The sequence below is a fragment of the Geotrypetes seraphini genome, chromosome 11 (genome assembly GCF_902459505.1).
Source record: "Geotrypetes seraphini chromosome 11, aGeoSer1.1, whole genome shotgun sequence".
Lineage (NCBI taxonomy): Eukaryota > Metazoa > Chordata > Amphibia > Gymnophiona > Dermophiidae > Geotrypetes > Geotrypetes seraphini.
In genome coordinates, this window is record NC_047094.1 from 25,458,908 (window position 1) to 25,482,279 (window position 23,372).

The 23,372-nt window shown below is 46.1% G+C and overlaps 1 protein-coding gene across 8 annotated transcripts in view; it reads left to right on the forward strand.

Moving 5' to 3' along the window:
* Positions 1 to 23,372, forward strand: part of USP42 (ubiquitin specific peptidase 42) — a 142,370-nt gene that overhangs the window by 6,753 nt on the left and 112,245 nt on the right. For 3 of the 8 annotated variants that reach the window (XR_004541045.1, XM_033962763.1, XM_033962764.1), the window contains exon 2: positions 7,947 to 8,574. The exons of the other annotated variants lie outside the window; for them this stretch is intronic. The gene's annotated coding sequence lies outside the window, so the exon portion shown is untranslated. The remainder of the gene's footprint in view (positions 1 to 7,946; positions 8,575 to 23,372) is intronic. 8 annotated transcript variants of the gene reach the window in all.

Consider the following 23,372-nt stretch of genomic DNA (forward strand, 5'->3'; position numbering starts at 1 on the left):
CAGTGGGAGAGATGTTCAGTCTCTCCTGCTGCCACACAACGCCCCCTCCCTGCAGCAGGAGAGATAGTCACTCTCCTCCCCACCGCCAAGCACCCCCCCTTCAGCAGCAGGTGAGATGCCCATTCTCTTCCTCTACAAACAAGCTCCCTCTAGCAGCGGGAAAGATGCCCACTCTCCTGCTGCCAAGCAAACCTCCCCCTTCAATCTCTTGATGGTGCTGGTTAGAGAATCACACCTTCGGCAAAGGTATGCACCAGAAATGTAGGCCAGGGTTTTCCAGTCCTACATTTCCGGCATCTATCTTTGATGTGAATTGGTGCCTAATGCCACTTCCGGTGTTGGCCATGCCTGCAGTAGCGTTAGGTGCTGTAAAGTGCCTATGGAGATGTGATTTCAATGCTGATTTTTTTTTTTTTTTTTTTTGGCACCTTGAAAATCGGTGAAAAACCGTTATTTAAATGGCGTTTTTCACTGAGCTTGGGCGCTTAAAAAACTGGCACTGTTTAGAGAATCTGGCCCTGAATTTCTAAATCAAATAGAACTAGTTTAGAATCTGTTTTTCTGGGTAAAATCAGACAAGCTGAGGAAGAGTAGGTCTCAGCAGGTGTCTGTTCTAGTTACTATATTCCACACATTCAAAAGTGAGACTTCTTTACTCTTCACTGTTTCTGGTTGAGGTAATTTCGGATATTTAACAGCAATTGGCATTGCTATCAGTTCTGATTGCAGTCATCATCTCTTGGGAAACATTTAACCCCTATACTGGTTTTCCTTGGCTCAACTTATTACTCTTCTTCATGAAATATGCCACAGTGTTTGTGCTTATCTCTATTTTCCTCATTTTATATGGGCTTCCAAAGTGGTATTTTAAAATAATGTCCTTTTCTCACACAAACTTTGCCCTAGCAACTACTTTTTCTAGTTTATTTCTGTTAAACTAGTTTCCTATTTTATCATTGTCTTCCTTTGTATAATTTAAATGCTAGAGCAATATTTTTCTTGATTTGTCCTTTTTCCTATGATCATGACACATTTTATTCTTGTAATCACTATTGTCAAGTGACCCAGATACTTAACTCTCTCACCAGATCCTATGTTTTAGTGAGGGTTACCGTATTTTCACGCATATAACGCGCGCGTTATACACGATTTTACAAACCGTGCATAACCTTGCGCATTATACGCGTGAGCGCGCTATATAAAATTTTTTTTACATAGTTCCCACCCCGCCCGACGCCTGATTCATCATCCGGAAGGACCGCTCGCACCCCCACCGCTTGCACTCCCACCCCGATGGACCGCTCGCACTCCCACCCGAAGAACCGCTCGCACCCCCACAGCCTCCCCCCCTCCCCCATGGAGAAGCTGTCTACCTTGTTTCCGGATGCCAGTGAGCCCAGCTGCTTCCTCTGCCAGCGGTCCTGCCCCTTCTCTGAGCCCTGCTGCGCTGCTTCCTCTTCCGGCGGAGAAAGGGCGGGACCGCCGGAAGAGGAAGCAGCGCAGCAGGGCTCAGAGAAGGGGCATGACCGCCGGCAGAGGAAGCAGCTGGGCTCACTGGCATCCGAAAACAAGGTAGACAGCTTCTCCATGGGGGAGGGGGGGGAGGCTGTGGGGGTGCAAGCGGTTCTTCGGGTGGGAGTGCGAGCGGTCCATCGGGGTGGGAGTGCAAGTGGTGGGGGTGCGAGCGGTCCTTCCGGATGATGAATCAGGCGTCGGGGGGGCATCAGGCTTTCAGGATGGGGACAGGACTTCAAGGGGGGACAGGCAGACCTTCAAGGGGGGACAGGACTTCAAGGGGGGGCAGCCAGAGGAGAGTCGGGGCGGGTGAAAGGAGAGTCGGGGCAGCCAGAGGAGAGTCGGGGCGGCATGCGCGGTATACCCGTGAGCGCGGTATATAAAAATTTATTTACATAAATTTGGGTTTCCCGCGCGCTATACCCATGTGCGCGTTTTACACGGGTGCGCGTTATCTACGTGAAAATACGGTAAATCCCAAATAACTTCTCCTCTTATTAGCTCCTGGACCAGCTGCTCCATGAAGTAGTCGTTTATGGCATCCAGATAATTTGAGGAAAGGATATCTAAGTCAATACTTCACATGGATATCCGTTTATCATGTATTTTAGGGAACAGAATCTGACAATTTCCTGGAGAAAAAGTCCATAATCTGTTATTGAGACAGACATGGGGGAAGCCACTGCTTGCTCTGGGATCCGGCCCTCAGTTGCCAATGAGGGAAAACTCGGAAGATCCGTTTCGAAATTTCGAGTTTACATCCAGCAGTGTCTATGAGGAGCTATCAAGACTCAAGGTGAACAAAGCTATGGGACCGGACAAACTACACCCCAGGGTGCTCAGGGAGTTGAGTGACGTCTTGGCGGAACCGTTATCCGCGCTCTTCAATCTTTCCCTAAGTACAGGAAGAGTCCCGTTGGATTGGAAAATGGCTAACGTCATTCCACTCCACAAAAAGGGATGCAGGACGGAGGCTGAGAATTATAGACCGGTGAGTTTCACATCGATAGTGAGTAAACTTATAGAAACACTAATCAAACGCCAATTGGATATGATCCTGAACGAGGAGAATCTACGAGATCCCCATCAACATGGTTTTACGAAGGGAAGGTCCTGCCAATCAAATCTGATCAGCTTCTTTGATTGGGTAACAAGAAAGCTGGATATAGGGGAGTCCCTGGACGTCGTGTACTTGGACTTCAGCAAAGCGTTTGATAGCGTCCCACACCGCAGGTTATTGAGCAAGATGGGTTCGATGGGACTGGGTGAAACATTAACCGCATGGGTTAGGGACTGGCTTAGAGGTAGACTTCAGAGGGTAGTGGTAAACGGTACCCTCTCCGATACGACGGAGGTGATCAGCGGAGTGCCGCAGGGCTTGGTCTTGAGCCCAATCCTATTTGACATCTTCGTAAGAGACTTGGCGGAGGGGCTTCGAGGTAAAATTACATTATTCGCCGATGACGCCAAACTATGCAACATAGTAGGCAACCGCACAACAGATGAAAGCACAGTGCCAGACAAAAGCTCAATGCCCGACAGTATGACGCAGGACCTACTCCTGCTGGAGCATTGGTCAAAGACTTGGCAACTAAGTTTCAATGCCAAAAAATGCAAGGTCATGCACCTTGGCGGCAAAAATCCATGCAGGACTTACACCCTAAATGGTGAGATCCTAGCAAGGACTGTAGCAGAACGTGACTTGGGGGTGATCATTAGCGAAGACATGAAGACTGCCAATCAAGTGGAGAAAGCTTCGTCCAGGGCTAGACAAATCATGGGCTATATCCGTAGAAGTTTTGTCAGCCGTAAGCCCAAGGTCATAATACTGTTGTACAGATCCATGGTGAGACCCCATCTGGAATACTGTGTACAATTCTGGAGGCCGCATTATCAAAAAGATGTGCGGAGAGTTGAGTCGGTTCAGTGAATGGCCACCAGGATGGTCTCAGGTCTCAAGGATCTCCCGTATGAAGAACGACTGGGTAAGTTGCAACTGTACTCACTCGAGGAATGCAGAGAGAGGGGAGACATGATCGAGACGTTTAAATATGTCACAGGCCGTATCGAGATGGAAGAGGATCTCTTTTTCCTTAAAGGACCCACGGAAACAAGAGGACATCCGTTGAAAATCAGGGGTGGGAAATTTCACGGCGACACCAGAAAATATTTCTTCACCTAAAGGGTGGTTGATCGCTGGAATAATCTTCCACAACAGGTAATTGAGGCCAGCAGCGTGCCAGATTTTAAGAAAAGATGGGATTGGCATGTGGGATCTCTTCATGGAGGTAGTTAGGGGGTGGGCCATTAGTGTGGGCAGGCTAGATGGGCCGTGGCCCTTTTCTGCCGTCATGTTCTATGTTTCTATGATAGCATGAAATGTTGCCACTTTGGGGTTCGCTAGGTACTAGTAACTTGGATTGGCCACTGTGAGGAAGGCTACTGGGCTAGATGGACCATTGGTCTGACCCAGTAAGGCTATTCTTATGTTCTTATAGCCTGTTCTAAAATAGATGAGAAATGGACTTCCATAGTGCTGGATGCATCCAGCTTGAACATCCATTTTACCAACTTAAAAGTCCAGACTTTGAATGGAGCAAAACAAGGACATAGATACCTTTTTGTGGCCACATACAGATCCATGTGGAGGAGTAGCCTAATAGTTACTGCAACTAGCTGCGAACCAGTGCAGAGAACCAGAGGATGTCAGTTCAAATCCCACTGTAGCTTTTTGTAACTTATTTTCCATCTTCTTTCCTTCTGTGGCTTTCCTTACTCCCTCCAGTGGAGATCTGCTCAACCAGAGCATGCTTCTGTGAACTTGGATATGCCAAGTACCAGGTCTAAATGCAGACATCCATATTTTGGCCCTTCCCTAGTCCTGCCCAAAATACGCTCAGATCACTCCTGCCCTGCTTCACTTCTAGACCACCAGGATTTTAAGGTAAGGTATAGAGGGGTCCGGAGTTGGGAGGGAAGCAGGACTTAAGATTTGGGGGGCCTCTAAAAGTTAATTGTGAAGACATTATGTTCGTGAGGGGCTGTGCCCTTAACCCCTGCAAATATGGAGGAAAGAATGTAACTCCTTTTTTTAAATTAAATTCCCTTGGCTTCCGGATCATGTATGCTGTTTCTTTAAACTCTATCAAACTACAAAACCCAATCTAAAGAACACCCTAAATACTAAGCAAAAAATAGTTCTTAAGGAGATGATGTTTGAGAGATGGTTCCACAAAATAATTTTTCAACTGATTAATAAATTTTTTGAATTGTGGGAGACCTCAGTATGGATTGATTAAGTCAAGTAAATGCAAAGGGCTCCTTTTATTAAGGTGCATTAGGGCCTTAATGCGCGGAATAGCGCGCGCTAGACTTTAACACCAGCATTGAGCTGGCATTATTCTAGAAACATACCGCGTGGTTTAGCTCACGGTAATTTTGTGCGAGCGCTAAAAACGCTAGGGCACCTTAGTAAAAGGAGCCCCAAGCGTTCAATACTTCTACCCGTGCTTGAGCAAAAGTTTAATGCAACACACCGTCATAGCGTCTTCCCATGTGCATTTAAATGTGAATAAGTGCAAATAACACTAAAATTAAATGTGAATGAGGTGCAACCCAATGTCATAAAAATAAAGTGTAACTGCGCAGCCCTATAAAAATTCAAGGACTTATCTCATGTTAAGGAACTGGTCAAAGCCGTCATTGCTCCCAATAAATGTGCCTCATTGGCGGATTCAAGTTTGTTTCTCCGCTCATCTTTAAAGAGCAGTGGTGGTTCTACTGAACATCAGTTTCAAAAAGAATCCTTCATCAGGAACGTCCTCTTACTGCACATATAAATTAATCATAGACGACAAAAGCAGGAGAATTATCGGAGCACAAACTGCTCAGCTCAGCAGTATGTGCTCTGATAAGTCTCCTGTTTTTGCCTCTAAGAATGGCCCTTTCCTTCGTTTTCCCTCAGCAACTTAAGAAATGTTTTTTAAACAGTTCCTTAATGCCTCTGTCTTGTGTCAAGCAGCTAAACCCTGGACCTTTATACCTTTAGAAGTAAGATTGGAGCCTTTCTACCATAAATTAATAAAGGTGCTCCTATTTAGGAAATTTTTGAAGGTGTGATTTTAATATTAATTTTTAATCTTTGTATTATTTTGACTTGACTATTGTAAAACTGTTTTTAGAGTTTGAATTTTTCCTGGGCAATTAAACTGCGGTAGTGATGCTGCTGTGGTAAATTCACCGAAGCCCATAGTAGTTGAATGGGCTTCAGTGCATTTACCAAAGCAGCCCTTATTGTGACCCACACTAAATAAATGTTTGATAAGTTGCAGAATAGAAGTTCCTTGTGTTGTCTTGTCTCTAAGATGCCCGTTATAGTTAACTCTTTATGTAATACTTTGCACTCTATTTAACTCTTCCAATTTATTTTGTAAACTTCTGCAGTGTGAATTTGGAATCATTTATCTTTTGTTCTTTAAATACTCCTGGGCTACTTCAGCTTTTATCATAACACTTCTGTCAAGATAGTCTAACTTGCTGCATTTTGCTAGGATCTCTTGAAGATAGTACTCAAGATTGCACAACTCCGACTAAAATGTCAGCTTTCCCTTAAGTTCTAGTTTAAAAGCTGCTCTGTTTCATTTTTAAATATTAGCGCTAGCAGCCTGGTTTTACCCTGGTTAAGGCAGAGCCCATACTTTTATTTATGCATTAGGCTCCCCTTCCACAGAATATTGTCCAAATCGTACAAATCTGAACTCTTCTTTCCCTCCACTAGTTGGAAAAATGACTAATACCAGCTTTCCGTTTCCATTCCTGTTTCTGCCAGAGGAGGCTTGCAATGCATCTCTGACCTTCAGGAGTGTTGTGTTGCTTCCGCTATAACAGTGGTCTCCAACTCAAACCCTTTGCAGGGCCACATTTTGGATTTGTAGGGACTTGGAGGGCCTCAGAAAAAAATAGTTAATGTCTTATTAAAGAAATGACAATTTTACATGAGGTTTATAAATCTTTCCTTTTGGCTGTCTTAATAATAATATTGTAATTTATAGCTAAAGAGACATATGATCAAGAAACTGTTTTATTTTACTTTTGTAATTATGATAAACATATCAAGGGCCTCAAATTAGTACCTGGCGGGCCACATGTGGCCCCTGGGCTGCGAGTTTGAGACCACTGCCCTATAATATAAGCTGTCGGTTTCTAATACAACCTAGTTTTCTTGAACTGTATGTACAGGTGGAGGCAAAAAAAAAAAAGTAAACCCCCTACAGTTTTGTGTTGTTTGGGTTTTTGTTTTTGTTTTTTGCAGTTTTCTCAGCAACCGCTTTGAATTTAAATTAGAAATTTTACATACTTATTTACCATACTTAAGTATTACTTTTAAACAGCATTTAGGGGTCCTTTTACTAAGGCGCACTAGCTGTTTTAGCACACGCTAAATATTAGCGCACGCTAACGCGTCCATTATAGTCCATGGACGTGTTAGCGTTTAGTGCGCGCTAAAACAGCTAGAGCACCTTAGTAAATACAATATGTTGATACTGACATTTTAGCATTACTGCCTAGCGATTTTTGCATGTTAAAAATGTTCAAGCTAAAACGCAAATAAAACCATTCAAATAATACAATTAACAATATGTCAGAATTTTGTAGTTACACCAACAAATTTTCTTCGTAGTGCTGAGCTTCCAGTTCTTGAGCTGATATGCAGCCTCTGTTGCCTTTGCTGTGAAACTTTGTTCACACACTGTCTGGATTGTTACTTGTTTGCTACTGACCATTCTGATCCAAAATCTTTTAAAGAAATTATCTGTGAGTTATAATTCTCTGAGGACAAACCAGGCCAATATGATTCTCACATCTGGGTAGCTTTATCTGAGGGAGCCCGGTGTGGATGTTGCCCACTGTAAACAGCATGAAGAATCTTCTAGCAGCATCTCATCACTCGTGCATGGGTGTCTTCCCGCCTGACATGTGAGCATGGGTTCTTCATTTTTTTCCTCCCCCCTCCAAATGGAGCTGAGAGGTCATATCTTTGTGATCTCTGCTCAATAAGTGTGAGCAGATATTTTTTTAGTACCTTCCCATATGGGGTTTTCTTCCATTTTACTATTTTAATTCATAGTTTTTGTTCTGAACCTTTCCCCTTTATTTTCTTAGTGTTTTCCAGCTCTACAAGCTTCCTTTTATGTTTTGTGTGGCTTTTCAGGCCTGAGTACTGACCTAAATTTGGGCTTTGCCCTTTTTTTTATTGCTCAGAATTGAGAAATGTAGTTTGGCCGCAATACTTTCTCAATGTCCAAGAAAGCCCCCAGTGGCTTGAAAAGGTGCACACAATGAGCTCTGCAATGGACCTGCATACTTGGTGCATCAGGTGCCTTGGTCCTAACCATGACCCTAACTCTTGTTCTCTCTATTTAAAACTGCAGTTGAGGACACGAACTCAGCAAGTCGAAGAGGAGATAAATTTTGATTCTTCAAGGCTGATCCATCGGCATCGGAAGCATCAGCCTCCATGGCTGCTTGGACTTCACTTGCCACTGGGAGTGCACTGACATCTAGGAGATCTCTATCTGCCTCGTCATTGGATGCTGTTAGGCCCTGGAACGATCAGCATTGGATCCAACACCGAGGTCATGTATGGCTTCAACATCAGTACCGAGGAACTACGATGTTGAGGGATGTTGAAGAAGCATCGGTCCCCGTTTGAAGTGTGCTCCTGGAAATGCCAGGACATTGGCATCGTCATTGCCTGAGAAGCGCTGGCACTGGGAAGATAGCTCTCCCTCCTTAGTAGAGGTGCCAGCACATCAGTGTTCAAGTAGCCAGGTTTCTGCTTCCAGTTCAACACCAGGTCTTTCTCAGGCTATCTGAATGAGCTCCCCAGCCCTTGCCGATGCTGCCTTTAAGGGGTATGGGGCCATACTCAGGGAGGAGCTGGCGCAGATGTTTCAGCTGCACGCCACTCGTGCATCAAGGAAGCTTGCCGTGCATTTTTGAACACACAAATTCCTGAATGGTCATACTAAAACATCTGTAACTTCATCGTATTTACAGGTAATGTCATTCTACTTGACACATAAGCTTAGATAGTAACAACAAATAAAACTGTAAAATTTCATGTTGGAATTCCAAGCGGTTGCTGAGAAAACAGCAAAAAAACTTTTTTTTTGCCTCATCCTGTGTGTGTCTTGTGGCAATTGTATACAGGATTGTGTTAGACAAATTTTATTTTTAACTGTCTGAATTATACTTGGTTTCCAGCTAATTTCTCTACTTAGTTCATGTCTCTGGTTTGATTTATTTTGCTTAAGGGAACTAATTCTCTATAGTTACATGTAGCACAGCTGTCACTGAGAGGGCCTGATTCATTTAAGCTTTCCTTTCTATTCTTTATGGAGAAAAATTTTGCTGACTCCAGATTCTTAATGTCACAAACAGCTGCTTTGGAAAGATCATTATTGAATGAGACCTTAACAACATGTTTTGGACTTTATTAGAAATATCAATTAGAAATATTAATCGCTACTCAACACCATTAAGTTCAATTCACTGATGCTTAAGAAAGTATATATTGTCCCCTTTTATCAAAATATAGAACTGATGGTCCTGTTTTAAATAATGCTGTTTTGCAGGAGAAGTTATTAAAAAAAAAAAAAAACAAGCCGAATTTCTAGTTGGTTTGTAATGAGCATATTTTGGTGATGGAAAAACCGAGTAGTGAGCATCCATGGAACGGAGAGCATGGGATGGTGTATATGGAGTTGATAAAGAGTTAAGATAAGGAGTACCTGGATGAAGCACTTTGTGTGATGCATAAGACCTTAAGCAAAGATGAAACTTTATTGATAGCCAGTGGAGCTGCAAAAGAAGTGGTTCTGTCTCTAGTAAGGTGTATTGAACTGAAAGGGAAATTATAAAGAAACTTGTAAGCCAACCTAAAAGCATTTTGATTTTGTGTAATAGTCACTGTAGCAATGTTTTGGTTTTGGTTTTTATCCTTGTGATGACAAGAACTGTACTTGAAATGTTACTCTTTACTGAAGTTTATTATAATAGAAATTTATAGGGTTTGAATTTATGGTTTATGTATTGCAACAAATATCTATCTACTTTTCAAACAATGCTATGTTTATGAAAGTATTATCTCATCAATAACACATGTTAATGGTGTTGCGTACACTAGTAAATCAGAGGTTCAGTTCCCACTGCAGCTCTTTTTGTAACTCTGGGCAAGTCACTTAATCCTCCATTGCCCCAGGTACAATATAAGTACCTGCATATATAATGTAAACCACTTTGTAACTACAGGAAGCCGGTATATCAAGTCCCATGCCCTTTAATATTTCTGCTGGATAAGGAGATTTGATTTCAGGTTTCAACAGTAAGATCAATTAGATTATGATAAGAGCATATTCACTGCAAGGTGTGGGAGCCAGTTATGACCCTTTTAACCCAGAGTGTGACTCCCTCTGTTCTCTTATTACATACTTTCCTCCACTTTGTTCAGAGGCTTACTGTTTTCCTTCGGGACCATGTGCTTTCAGTGAATTTGAGTCATAGCATGGATGTTTGTGCACTGTATTCTTATGAGACTGTGAACAATGAAGACCATTTGAACACAGATCAAGCTCACCAAGAGTCACATGATACTGGAATAAAACAGAACAGCTGTCCCAGAAGCAGTGCCTGCAGGAAATCTCTGGGAAAGGTCAGAGGGTAATAACAAACTCAGCTTGGAGGGAATGGGGGCAGGATGATGGTGGCTGACTGGGAGGAGAGACTGGTGGGAGTTGATACTGATTTAGAGGACAAAATATACTCATGATTGGGGGAGTATGTTGGAGGAAATAGATATAGATATATCTCATCAAACTTCGCTACATAAAGGGTGGCAACTGATGATCCCTTCCCCCTATTTGCTGATAATATTGGTTTACAAACAAAAAATAAGTGGCCAATTGTATCAAAAAAGATGTTGCTATACGTTGTGGGTCTGGTCTCTTTAAGATTTCTTTAATCAATTTTTAAGCTTCCTCTTGGAATATTCTAGTGTACAAGGACACTAGGTCCAAGGTAACTAGTACCACTTCTATCTTTGGTCCTTCATAATCTGTCAATACCTGCAACATATGTGTGGTATCTTTTAAATAAGATTTTTACCCGCTGTACTTCTCCACACAGAAAACAATCCACGAACTTCGATAATGGCTCCAGCAGGGACTGTCTGGTGTTAACTATTTTTTTTTACTCAGGGAATAGTTAATAGCATAGCTGGTTTTAAGAAAGTTTTGGACAGGTTCCTTGAGGAAAAGTCCATAGTCTGTTATTGATAAAGACACGGGGGAAGCCACTGCTTGCCCTGGATCGGTAGCATAGAATATTGCTACTCCTTGGGTTTTGGCCAGGTACTAGTGACCTGGATTAGCCACTGTGAGAACGGGCTACTGGGCTTGATGGACCATTGGTCTGACCCAGTGAGACTATTCTTATGTTCTTATGGACGTCCTGGATGGCATTTTAAATCTTTATGCACCTTTTGGCACAAAATAAATCCATGGAATCTTTGGATGTTTTTCACACAAGAATTGGAATTCTTTACTTCTTAATGATCCCCTTTTATAATAATCCTCCATATATGTTCGTATCTCTTGACTCTGTTGACAAGCATTCATATGCTGTTCTGTCACACAATTGATTTTCGGCTTCTCTCTCATACTGTTGTTTCTCCCATAGCATGGCGACTCCCCTTTTATTGGCCTTTAATATCACCACTTGTTGGGCACCTGCCAATCCCTTAGGTATACAATTTATAGTATTCTGTAACATTGTGCCTGTGCATATCCTTTAGCCATTCTGCTTTTGAGTTGCATGCCATGAAATTTAAGTACATATGTTATAGAATAGCACCTACAGCAAATGCATGCGCAATTCCAAATTGTTGCCAATTAACATTAATTATTGACACCTTGTTAATTAATTTGTATTCACATCTGCTCTTGGCACTTAAATTTGTGCCTGACGTTGGGTAACGTATAATATAATGCTTAGAATGTGCTTGAGCTGTTTATTATTGAAGAGGGACTCTTCCCCCCCCAAAAAAAAAAAAAATCCCCCAAAACCAGGATCCTGTGTAATATCCACTTTAACCAGCACTGAAATCTTTTTGCCAATGTGACCCTCACTTCAACAAAGCACAGTTACTTACCGTAGCAGGTGTTATCCAGGGACAGCAGGCAGATATTCTCACATGTGGGTGACGTCATCCACGGAGCCCCGATGCGGACAGCTTTTCAAGCAAACTTGATTGAAGATTTCAAGTTTGCTAGTGCTGCACCACGCATGTATGTGCCTTCCTGATCCACTAGAGGGCGCATCCCCTCCTCATGGTCTTCAGTTTAGATAGCTAGCAAAGAAGCCAACCTTGGGGAGGCGGGCGGGTTGTGAGAATATCTGCCTGCTGTCCCTGGATAACACCTGTTACGGTAAGTAACTGTGCTTTATCCCAGGACAAGCAGGCAGCATATTCTCACATGTGGGTGACCTCCAAGCTAACCAAAAAGGGACGGAGGGAAGTTGGCAATTCAAGAAAACAGATTACGCAAAACCGACTGGCCAAACCGGCCGTCGCTCCTGGACAGAGTATCCAGACAGTAGTGGGAGGTGAAAGAATGAACCGAAGACCAAGTGGCAGCCTTGCAAATCTCCTCGATAGGCGTTGACCTGAGGAAAGCTACAGAAGCCGCCATCGCTCGGACTCTATGTCCCGGGACTCGACCATGCAGCGCGAGACCAGCCTGAGCGTAGCAAACCAGCAGCCAACCAGTTGGACGAGGTGCGCTGGGAAACAGGGCGTCCCACCCGAGTAGGGTCAAAGGACAAAAACAATTGAGGAACCGTCCGATGAGACTGAGTGCGTTGAAGATAAAAAGCCAACGCCCTCTTACAGTCAATTGTATGAAGCACCACCACGCCAGGATGAGAGTGGGGCTTCGGAAAAAAGACCGGAAGAACAATGGAACGATTGAGATGAAAGTCCGAAACCTTCTTGGGCAAGAACTTGTAATGAGTACGCAGGACCACTGCGTCCTGATAAAATACAGCAAAAGACGGGTCCGCAACCAGAGGTTGCAGCTCACGGACTCTACGAACAGACGTGAGACCAACCAGGAATACCACCCGCCAGGTGAAACAGATCAAAAGAGCGTTATCAATGGGTTCAAACGGAGGTTTCACCAATTGAGCCAGGACCACCCTAAGATCCCAAACCACCGGAGGGGGCTTGAGCGGAGGATGAACATTGAAGAGACCCTTCAGAAAGCGGGAAACCGTCGGATGGACGGAGAGCAGCTTCCCATCCAGCGGCCAAGGAAAGGCAGCAATCGCACAGAGGTGGACTCGGATAGATGTCGATTTGAGACCAGACCGAGACAAGTGGAACAGAAAATCCAGCACTGAAGGGAAGGAGGCAGAGAATGGATCCATGCAGTGCTCAGCACACCACGCAGCAAATCAGGAGCATTTCTGGGAAAAGCATTGCCGAGTGGAGCCCATACGAGAAGCCTCGAGAATATCCCCACCGACTGAGAGAAACAGAAGGAGGGAGGCACGTTGCGAGGAACCAAGCTGATAAGTGTAGAGACTGCAGATTGGGAGGCAACAGAAACCTCAACACTGAGACAGCAGAGAAGGGAACATAGGTAGAAGCAGAGGCTCCCTGACACGCTGAAGGAGCAGGGAGAACCACAGCTGTCAGGGCCACAGAGAAGCCAGCAAGATCATGGTGGCGCAGCCCGACAGGAGGTGCATCAAAGATCTGAGAATCAGAGTAAAGGGAGGGAACGCATAGAGGAACCTGCCCATCCAATCGAGAAGGAAAGCATCCACCTCGATGCGAACCCGGAAGAACATCCTCGAGTAATATCGAGGCAACCAGTGAGTGAGGGGCGAAGCGAACAGAACTACCTGTGGGGTTCCCCACCGAACAACCACATGCCGCAGAGTCTGAGAATGGAGCGACCATTCATGCGGCCGAGAAGGGCGACTCAACGTGTCCACCAGACAATGCTGCTCGCCCCTTGAAATACACCGCCCAAAGAAATAAGTAGTGGTGTAACGCCCTCTGCCAATGACGAAGGGCTCCCCTGCAAAGTAACAGGGAACCTGTACACCCTGGCTTGGTCACAGAATACATCGCCACCGGGATGTCAGGACGCACCAGGACCCCGCAATCTTGCAACCAATAACGAAAATCCACCCCGGCATTATAAATGGCCCGGAGCTCCAGCAGATTGATGCGGCTGCGACAGCCCGCACCCGACCAAAGACCCTGAGTCCGAAGGCCGTCGAGGTGCACCCCTAAGCCTATGCCGAGGAGTCCATCGGCAGAACCTTCTGATGCGGGGATACGAAGAGGTGGCACACCAACGAAACAAGCGTGTCAAGGAGGGAGGCACCACAAAGTGCTTGGAAGCGGGATCGGGATCCTGCCACCACTGAGATGCTTGGGTCCAGCGGGGAACACGAAGATGAAACCAGGCGAACATCGGGACATGAACCGTGGAGACCCATGATCCCAAAAGGATCAACATCAGCTCGGTCGAGGCCGAAGACTGCGGAGACACCAGCTGACTCAAGCGCAGACAGGCGGCCTGCCGAGGCAGAAAAGACCGGAGGCGGACTGAGGACAGAGGGGCCACCTTCCGGCATAAACAAACAAGGGACACCCCCTGAGGCCGAGACAAGAAGAAGCGCAGACAAACTGGGTCCAGGTCCGCCCCGACGGACTCCCGAGACTGGGGCGGGCAGAGTCTGAACCACTCCCGGACTAGAACTAGTGCAGGTCACGAAGGGCCTGGACCAGACGCAGATGGGAATGCCCAACCGACAGAAGCGAGGCTATACTCCCGGTGCGTAGACACGGAGACACCCCTCCCGAAGGGAGGGGAGGAATCCCAGAAGGAAAGCAGCCCGGAGGCTATGCGAGAATAGTCAAAAAGACGGCCAGGAGTCGCCAAAGCCGGCGACTGGACCATAACCCGGCGCTGCTGCAGCTATTGCAGCTGCTGCGAAGGAGGCCGAGAACACAAGAAAGGTATTCGGAGGGCCCCTCCGGAGAAGGAGTCCAAACCACCAAGGCAGACGGGATTCAGCTGAAGGCGTCCCGATAGGCGAAGGACCGGTCGCGTTCTGAGAGGCGGTTAGTCGCCACCGCAAGAGAGGCCTCAAGAAGCGCAGAACTCACGCAAGTAAAAGTGGCGAGACGATCCTGGAGGTTCGGATCCTCAGCCACACTCTGCGACAAGCGAGATAACGCATGGCAGGAGCAATAGAGCCGGAGCAGGGAGAGAGTCTCTTCCAGGCAACCAAACTCCATACTACAAGATTCCGTCACGGCTGCCCGGAATGAACCGAAGAGAAAGCGGGGAACCCTTTCGAACAGGAGCCGGAGACGCCGAGGCACAGAGCCCCAGACGACGTCGAGACACTAAGCCCCCGTCGATAACGGGGCGCAAACCCGCAGTCGACGCCGAGGCCCAAAGCCTCAGCCGCTGCCAAGATATAAAGCCCCCAGCGACGTTGCGGCACCAAGCCACAGTCGACATCGAGACACAAGGCCACCGCCAACCAAAGGGCAAAGCACCAAGCGACGTCAAGTCACAAAGCTCCAGTCGACGGCGAGACATGAAGCCTCGGCAACGACGAGGCACAGATCTCCAGCCGACAATGAGGCCCCCAACCTCAGTCGACGTCGAGGCACAAGCCTCAGGCGCCGTCGAAGCACAAGCGTCAAGTGGCGCGGAGCACACGGCTGCAGCCGACGTCGAAGGTACAAAACATCCGTCGACGTCAAGACACCAAGCCCCAGTCGACATCGAGGCAGAAAGTCGAAGCACAAAACCTTAGACGACGTCAAGGCACCAAGCCGCCTCCTACGTCGAGGCACAGGGGCACAGGCACAGGGCCTCAGGCGGCGGTGAGGCACCAAGCCGCAGTTGACGTCGAGGCACCAAGCCGCAGTCGACGTCGAGGCCCAAAGCCACAGTCGACGTCGAGGCACAAAACCCCAGTTGACGTCGAGGCACAAAACCCCAGTCGAGGTCGAGGCACAAAGCCCCAGTCGAGGTACGAAGCCCCAGTCGACATCGAGGTACAAAGCCCCAGTCGACATCGAGGTACGAAGCCCCAGTCGACATCGAGGTACGAAGCCCCAGTCGACATCGAGGCACGAAGCCCCAATCGACATCGAGGCACGAAGCCCCAGTCGACATCGAGGCACGAAGCCCCAATCGACATCGAGGCACGAAGCCCCAGTCGACATCGAGGCACGAAGCCCCAGTCGACATCGAGGCACGAAGCCCCAGTCGACATCGAGGCACGAAGCCCCAGTCGACGACGAGGCACCAAGCCCCAGTCGACGACGAGGCACCAAGCCCCGGTCGACGACGAGGCACCAAGCCTCGGTCGACGTCGAGGCACGAAGCCCCGGTCGACGACGAGGCACCAAGCCCCGGTCGACGACGAGGCACCAAGCCTCGGTCGACGACGAGGCACCAAGCCTCGGTCGACGTCGAGGCACCAAGCCTCGGTCGACGTCGAGGCACCAAGCCTCGGTCGACGACGAGGCACCAAGCCTCGGTCGACGTCGAGGCACCAAGCCTCGGTCGACGTCGAGGCACCAAGCCTCGGTCGACGTCGAGGCACCAAGCCTCGGTGGACGTCGAGGCACCAAGCCCCGGTGGACGTCGAGGCACCAAGCCTCGGTGGACGTCGAGGCACCAAGCCTCGGTGGACGTCGAGGCACCAAGCCTCGGTGGACGTCGAGGCACCAAGCCTCGGTGGACGTCGAGGCACCAAGCCTCGGTGGACGTCGAGGCACCAAGCCTCGGTGGACGTCGAGGCACCAAGCCTCGGTGGACGTCGAGGCACCAAGCCTCGGTGGACGTCGAGGCACCAAGCCTCGGTGGACGTCGAGGCACCAAGCCTCGGTGGACGTCGAGGCACCAAGCCTCGGTGGACGTCGAGGCACCAAGCCCCAGTCGACGGCGAGGCACATCGAGGTTCAGAAGTCGGCACCGTACCAATGAAACTGGTAATAAAGGTGCAGCAGTGCGCTCCATAAAGGGCAACCTCGAGATGAGTATTCCCATGAAAGGAGGCACGCTTCGAAGGTCTCGTAGAGGCGGGCACGACTGCACTCGATGTCTGGAATGCCTGAGACTCAGCCGGTGGCATTACCGAGGTAGAAGAACAGAAAGAAAGAAAGAAGACTTATCGGGGATCGAAGCTACTCAGTCCGATTCCAACGAAGGAAAAATGGTCCTGGCCATCCTGCTCACACGAGGTGAGCCCAGAGAGAGGCCAGGGAAGAAGAAAATACAGCTGCAGCCAAATGAGGCCTAGCCGCATGGCTGAGGCCCAAGAAGGGCCTGCCGGTGGAACCAGCAGAAACACAATAAAAAGTCCTATTTTTTTTTTTTTTTTGAAACAAGAAATACACGATCAATCAACAAACGCACAGCGACTCCCTAACAAAATAAAGAAGCCGCGGTGCTAGAAAGGCACTTATAAGAACGCAGAGAAGAGAGACAGGGCTTTCTGGCTCCGCGGAAAACTAAGAACTGAAGACCATGAGGAGGGGATGCGCCCTCTAGTGGATCAGGAAGGCACCCACATGCGTGGTGCAGCACTAGCAAACTTGAAATCTTCAATCAAGTTTGCTTGAAAAGCTGTCCGCATCGGGGCTCCTTGGATGACGTCACCCACATGTGAGAATATGCTGCCTGCTTGTCCTGGGATAATAGTAAATACCGCTTTCATATTAGGTAGTGGTCTGGATTTGTGGAATTCATGACTTTATCCAAAAAGGTTTATATTATCTCAGAGACTCCAAATAAGTTTTGAAAACCTGGCTATTTGCAAAATATTTGCCAATTGTCCTGCATATCAGTAGTTTGTAATATCTGTTATTAATATGAAATCTTATTGTAATTATCTGCTATAATTAAAATTACCAAGATGTTTATCCCATATATCAGTGTGATAAGATAGAAATCTGCCAAAGAATCGTTTGTAAACACATCACTTAATAGATGGAAAGTCAACTATCCGTGAACCCCGTATAGGGTGTTTTCTATTAACATATTCAACATGATCAAGAAAATAACTAGGTAAAAGACCATGTAAAGACTTAAAACATATATAACCAAACATAAACAATATTCTCGCCTCAGTTGGCAATTTTTGATAATATTTTGTCACATGGTTAAATTTTTTTCATTTTGAATTTTGAAGTGTTTTGTTTATACTGGTAATAGAAGCATCAGGGAAAAACAAATGTGTGTTGATTGATTGCTATATACAGCATACAAGCAGAATACTGTTTAGATTGGTGTATTGCTATGACAGTACACATCCATCTCTATTTGTTGTTCAAAACATTGTATTTTCCCTTCAAAATACCTTCACTAAATTTTAATGAAGACAAATTAATGCACAGATGGTTTTTTTTTTCCCATTCTAGCAAGTCAGTTTGCCTTACATTTGAATTAAAATCCATAAATTTTGGTTGATGTCCTGAGAAAGGTGTTTATACAGTAGAATCTCAGTTATCGAGCACCCACAGGGATTGGATACTGGATAACTGTTTTTTCTGGTTAATTGAGAGTGTGTTAGAAACCTTGTCTCACACTCTCAATTCCCCACCACCTCCACAAAGTGGTCCTGAGCCGCAAACCCTCCTCCTTACCTCCCTCCCTCCCCTCAAGCCCCAAAGTGGCAGAAGCAGGCAGTGGTACGGAGCCGCAAACTCCCTCGCTTCCTCTCCTTCTCTCCCTTCCTTACCCGAGTGCAACCAGTCAGCAGGAGGCAGCCTCAAAACAGGCTGTTTGTAACCAGCCCCAGCAGGGCCTTACCTCTGATGTATAACTTCTGACGCATCAGAGGAAAGGCCCTGCCAGGGTTGGCCACGAGCAGCCTGTTTTGAGGCTGCCTTACTACTGGCTGCGCTTGGGTAGGGAAGAAAGGGGAAGGAGTGAGTGAGTTCACGGCTCCGGAGTGCTGCATGCTTCTTCTACTTCATGGCTTGAGGGAGGAAAGAGGGTTTTGCAGCTCAGGACTGCTGATGCTTCAGGGCGGGAGAGGGGTTCGTAACTGCTTGGGGGCTTGAGGGAGGGAGGATTTGTGGCTCAGGATGCTGGTGCTTTGGGGGACAATTTTTTTTTTTTCTACCGACGTTTGTTTGTTTGGTTTTTTTTTTGCCGGTTTTGTGAGAGTCCTGGTTAACTGAGACTCTACTGCTGAGAAAATTGGCATTTAGGTGTGTTAGTGTGTGAAATGCTGCTCTATAAAGACGGACGTAACTGGGTTGGCATATAAGAACTAGGGGGGTGTCAGTGGACTTAGCATGGGCTGGGGCACCAGCCCTATAAGCTCCCCATGCCCTTACTGCATTAACCTACCAACAGTTAAATTTTTGATGTACTAATGATGATTTGAGCTAGTAGTCTATAATGGAATCTACTAAAGTTTCATTATAGAATTGGTGATCCATTGCCCTAGTGGAGCATGGAAATTGATGCACAATTTATAGAATCCCCCCCTTACGGTCTTTAGCAAGAATTTAACTCTTTCAGATGTAAGAGCACATGAAAAAATATCACTTTTCTGTTTCATTTTAGTACAAAATATGAACAGGGGATATTTTATCCTGTATGCACAGAGGAGGAGCATCCTTATAAGTGTGTTCAGATTGGTTCATAGTCATTTGCACACGAGACATCAACGTGCTGACAAGACACCAGCGTGCCACAGGAAAACTTACTTTTAAAGAGCTCTGACGTGGGGTATGAGTGGGGAACCTCTCCAGTTTACTTCATACTCTTTGCGCTGCCATTGGGGGGGGGGGTGTTTGGGGGGTGCAACCCCCCACATTATAGAGAAAACTGAACTTTTTCTGATTTTTTTTAGGAAAAAGTTCAGTTTTCTCTATAATGTGGGGGGGGTTTCACCCCCCACATATTCCCCCCAACAGCAGCGCAGAGTATGAAGAAAAGTGGGGGGGTTCCCCCCACACCCCCCGTCGGAGCTCTTTAAAAGTAAGTTTTTCCGCAGCGTGCTGGTGTCTTGCGCCAAATTATCTGCGCTCCAATGTCGGCGCGCTTTTGTCCCGTCACCATTCAGATTTTATTTTTTTATTTATTGGTGGGTGGGTAACATTTATTTAGCAGAACTGACCAATTTGGATTACTTGGTTAAACTTTGTTCTATAAATGGCCCCTGATATGCATTCAGACTCAAATATGGTTTGAATTGTAGAGATAGTGGTTACAGCCCTGTGATGACAGGGCATCTTAGTATTACCAGCTTATTTATCTTCTACACAATCAGATCTCTTAATTCTACTGTAAATTCTGCTGAAATTTAAGAACTCTGATTCTGCTGTAAATTTATTAGTGGTACAGCTCACCACATTATCTTCTAGTAATTGTATTGTGTCATTTTTGAGGATGGGTCACAAAGTTAGTGGCACCTGCTGACCAGTTTTGGGGTAAAAGTATTAGATCTGGAGAAAGTTGAAGTTTTGCAGGTTCTTCTGGCAAAGCATTAGCACCAAGAGGCTTTAAAAAAAAAAAAAAATAAGAGGAAGGTTATACAACTGGGCAGAAGATTTGGGTGACTGCAGATAAAGATTTATTTTCCAGTTGAGATTGGTTCAGGTTGAGTTGGAAGCCCAAGGACACAAGAGGAAACCACTATTCATTGCTTTCTATCATCCCCTTGTCAGTGGTCTGGCTGTAAGGTGACTCCACCAATATAAATGTGCATGTTTTTAAGGAGGTAATATATATTTTGCAGATCAATAAAATTCTGTTTTGTGAACTTTCCAGTTTGTATAAGGCAAGGATTCTCCTTCTTTCTCAGCTTGGGTGTTTGTTTTTGTTTCATGGGATTGTGCATTTCTCCAACTACCTTTTCTGTGAACTGAGAACATTGATATGTTTTAAATAAAAACTTGTCCTATTATCATTTGGTTATACTTTATTTTCTGTTAATTAGGCAAAGCAACAGTATTGATAACTTTAAAAACTCTGAACTTAGAGTACTTGTTTGTGCCATTTAGCGGTAACTGATTTACTTTTAAGCTCATGCATATAGAAATGTTGATAAATTACCATTTTACATTAGGATAGTACATTGGCTCCCTATAAAAGCATGACTTTTATTCAAATTGTATACTTTACAAGGTACTATTTGATCTGGCCCCCTCCTTACTTGGTGGCCTGATTGATTTGGTTATGTGGTGCCAGATACCTACACCTCTTTGCCTATTCGCTGGTTGGAGGAATAAGAAAGCTAAAACTGTTGGAAGGCCTTCTTGCCTATTGGGTGGCATAGCTAGATGATGAGTTTCTTAAGGTTTTAACTGCTTTAGATTATAGAGAATTTTTTTTAACTATTGGACATTATTATTTAGGAAAAGTGTGAATTAGACAGTTACTGATTTATGTATAATTGTTGTGTTTTCAGATATGTAGTTCCTGACAGTGTTCAGCCTCTCAATGCTGTAATCTGCCGAGAACTGTGAGGTTAGGGTGGAATATAAGTCAATAAATGTAATTTAGGGGCCAGTATTCAAAAGATCTAGGTATCTAAGCTAGGAAACGAGATCTTTTAAAATGAAAATTATTGTCTTTTGGGCCCCTTCCTCCTGTCCTAGCATGTAAGTTGTGTATCCCAGGACAAGCAGGCAGGTATTCTCACATATGGGTGACGTCATCGACGGAGCCCGGATGCGGACACCTCACAAGCAGACTTGCTTGAAGAAACTCGAAGTTTCGAGTCGCCTGCACTGCGCATGCGCAAGTACCTTCCCGCCCAGTGTAGGGCGCGTCTCCTCATTTCTCACTTTTCCGCGGAGCCGAGAAGTCCGTCTTTGACTCTCTGCATTTAACTTCGTTACTTTGTGCCTTCTCTGAACCGTGGTTTGTATTTTTTTCCTCACGAATCGCTGTTCTTATTTTATTTCTTTCATTTTCAGTTTAAAAAAAAATAATTTTTTTCCTCTAACGTCCGGCAGCTATTTTTCCTTCTATGTCCCAGCCTGCCACGGGCATCAAGAAGTGTAGCAAGTGTCAGCGCACAATCTCTTTTATGGACCCACACCGTCCCTGCCTCAAGTGCCTTGGGACGAAACATCATCCTAGGTCGTGCCTGCCTTGCCAAACACTTCAGCCTCTTGCTTTCAACCGTCGTTGTATTTTGGTGGACAAGCTCTTCGAGATGGAATCTTCTACTGCTCCCTCAACTTCAAAGGCGTCCTCGGCCTCGACTCCTACCAAGGTTCCTCTTGCGCCTACTGCTTCCACCTCGAGCCTCATCAGACCTTCGTCGTTTGCAGCGGCTCTTTCTTCAACATCATCTGCTGTATCTTCCCCTGTTTCCTCAGGTCAGATAGCTCAGCAGTCGGTTCCACCGGTAGTGATTAAAGTGCCTAAGACTCCCAGGTCGAAGCACACTCGCACTACCTCGAAGGAATCTCCAGCCAAGGCAGGTGGTCTGGTTTCAGATACGGATCCATCCTTGCAAGCTTCTTTCCAGACTATGTTAGAGAAGCAGTTTATTCAGTTCCTTACTAATATGGGACCAAAACTGCTTCCTCTTATCCAGCCTGGGCATTCAGCAGACTCCCGTGAGGTTGAGCCGCTTCCTTTGCCTCAGTCTGAACTTACACACTCTTTGCAGGGAGCAGAATCTCTGCGAGTGTCTGGTCTGACATCCAAGCACGTGAAGCAAGGAGCAGATTCTTTGCGAGTGCCTAGACAGGAATCCTCACACTATACAAGGAGCAGAGTCTTTGGGAGTGCATCGAGGTTCCTCCACTAAGCCTCTGGAGCTTCGATCTACAGCCTCTAGTCCTATCCATTTGATGGCATCGGCTGCTTCCGTCTCCAAGGGAAGTCTCCTCGAGATCTGATTCCAGACACAGTTCTCACCGACGATCGAGGCCTTCATCAAGGCATCCATCCATGCATAGTTCTTCTTCTAAAGACAGACCTTCTTCCACTAAGCCTCGATCTACTCCAACCTCAACCAGACCACCGACTCCTCGTTCGAGGTCTCCAATGTCGGACCCCGAGAATGTCCCGGTTTCGATTGCCTCGTCCAAGTCACCATGTTCCTTTGATGCTTTTTTTCCTGCCGAAGCTTCATCTTCGACCCAGGCTGCCTCGACGTCCTTGAGTCCTTCTCGAGGCAAAGCATTAGCAGATCAGCTTTCTCATCTTTTCTTCGTCAGATGGCTGTGGACTTGGATCTTCAATTAGATACTGGCTCCAAATACTCTAAGGAGTATCTAGAACTCATGCATCTTCCTCAACCTCCAGCAGAGTCTCTTAAGCTTCCACTTCATAAGCTTTTGAATCAGACTTTTGGTCGATGCATGGAAACACCTTTTTCCTTACCAGCTGTTCCAGGAAAATTGGACTCTAGGTATAAAACTGTGCATCGTAAAGGATTTGACAACTCACAGTTCTCATCAATCCCTGCTTGTTGAGTCCTTGAAGAGGTCCCATCCTTCCAAGGTGTATGCCACCGTTCCTCCTGGAAGGGAAGGGAAAACTATGGACAAATTTGGACGTCGCATTTACCAAAATGCCATGATGTCCTTTAAAGTCCTCAATTATAATTTTCAATTCATCACTTATTTTGAATTCCTTATTTCTCTTCTGCCAAAGTTTTTGACTTATCTGGATACTCAAAAGCATTTTGAGTTTCAAGAAGTCCTGGCTTCTTTATCCCAACTCGGATTAAATCTCCTGTAGTCATCTTACGATGCCTTCAAGTTGTCTGCCCGG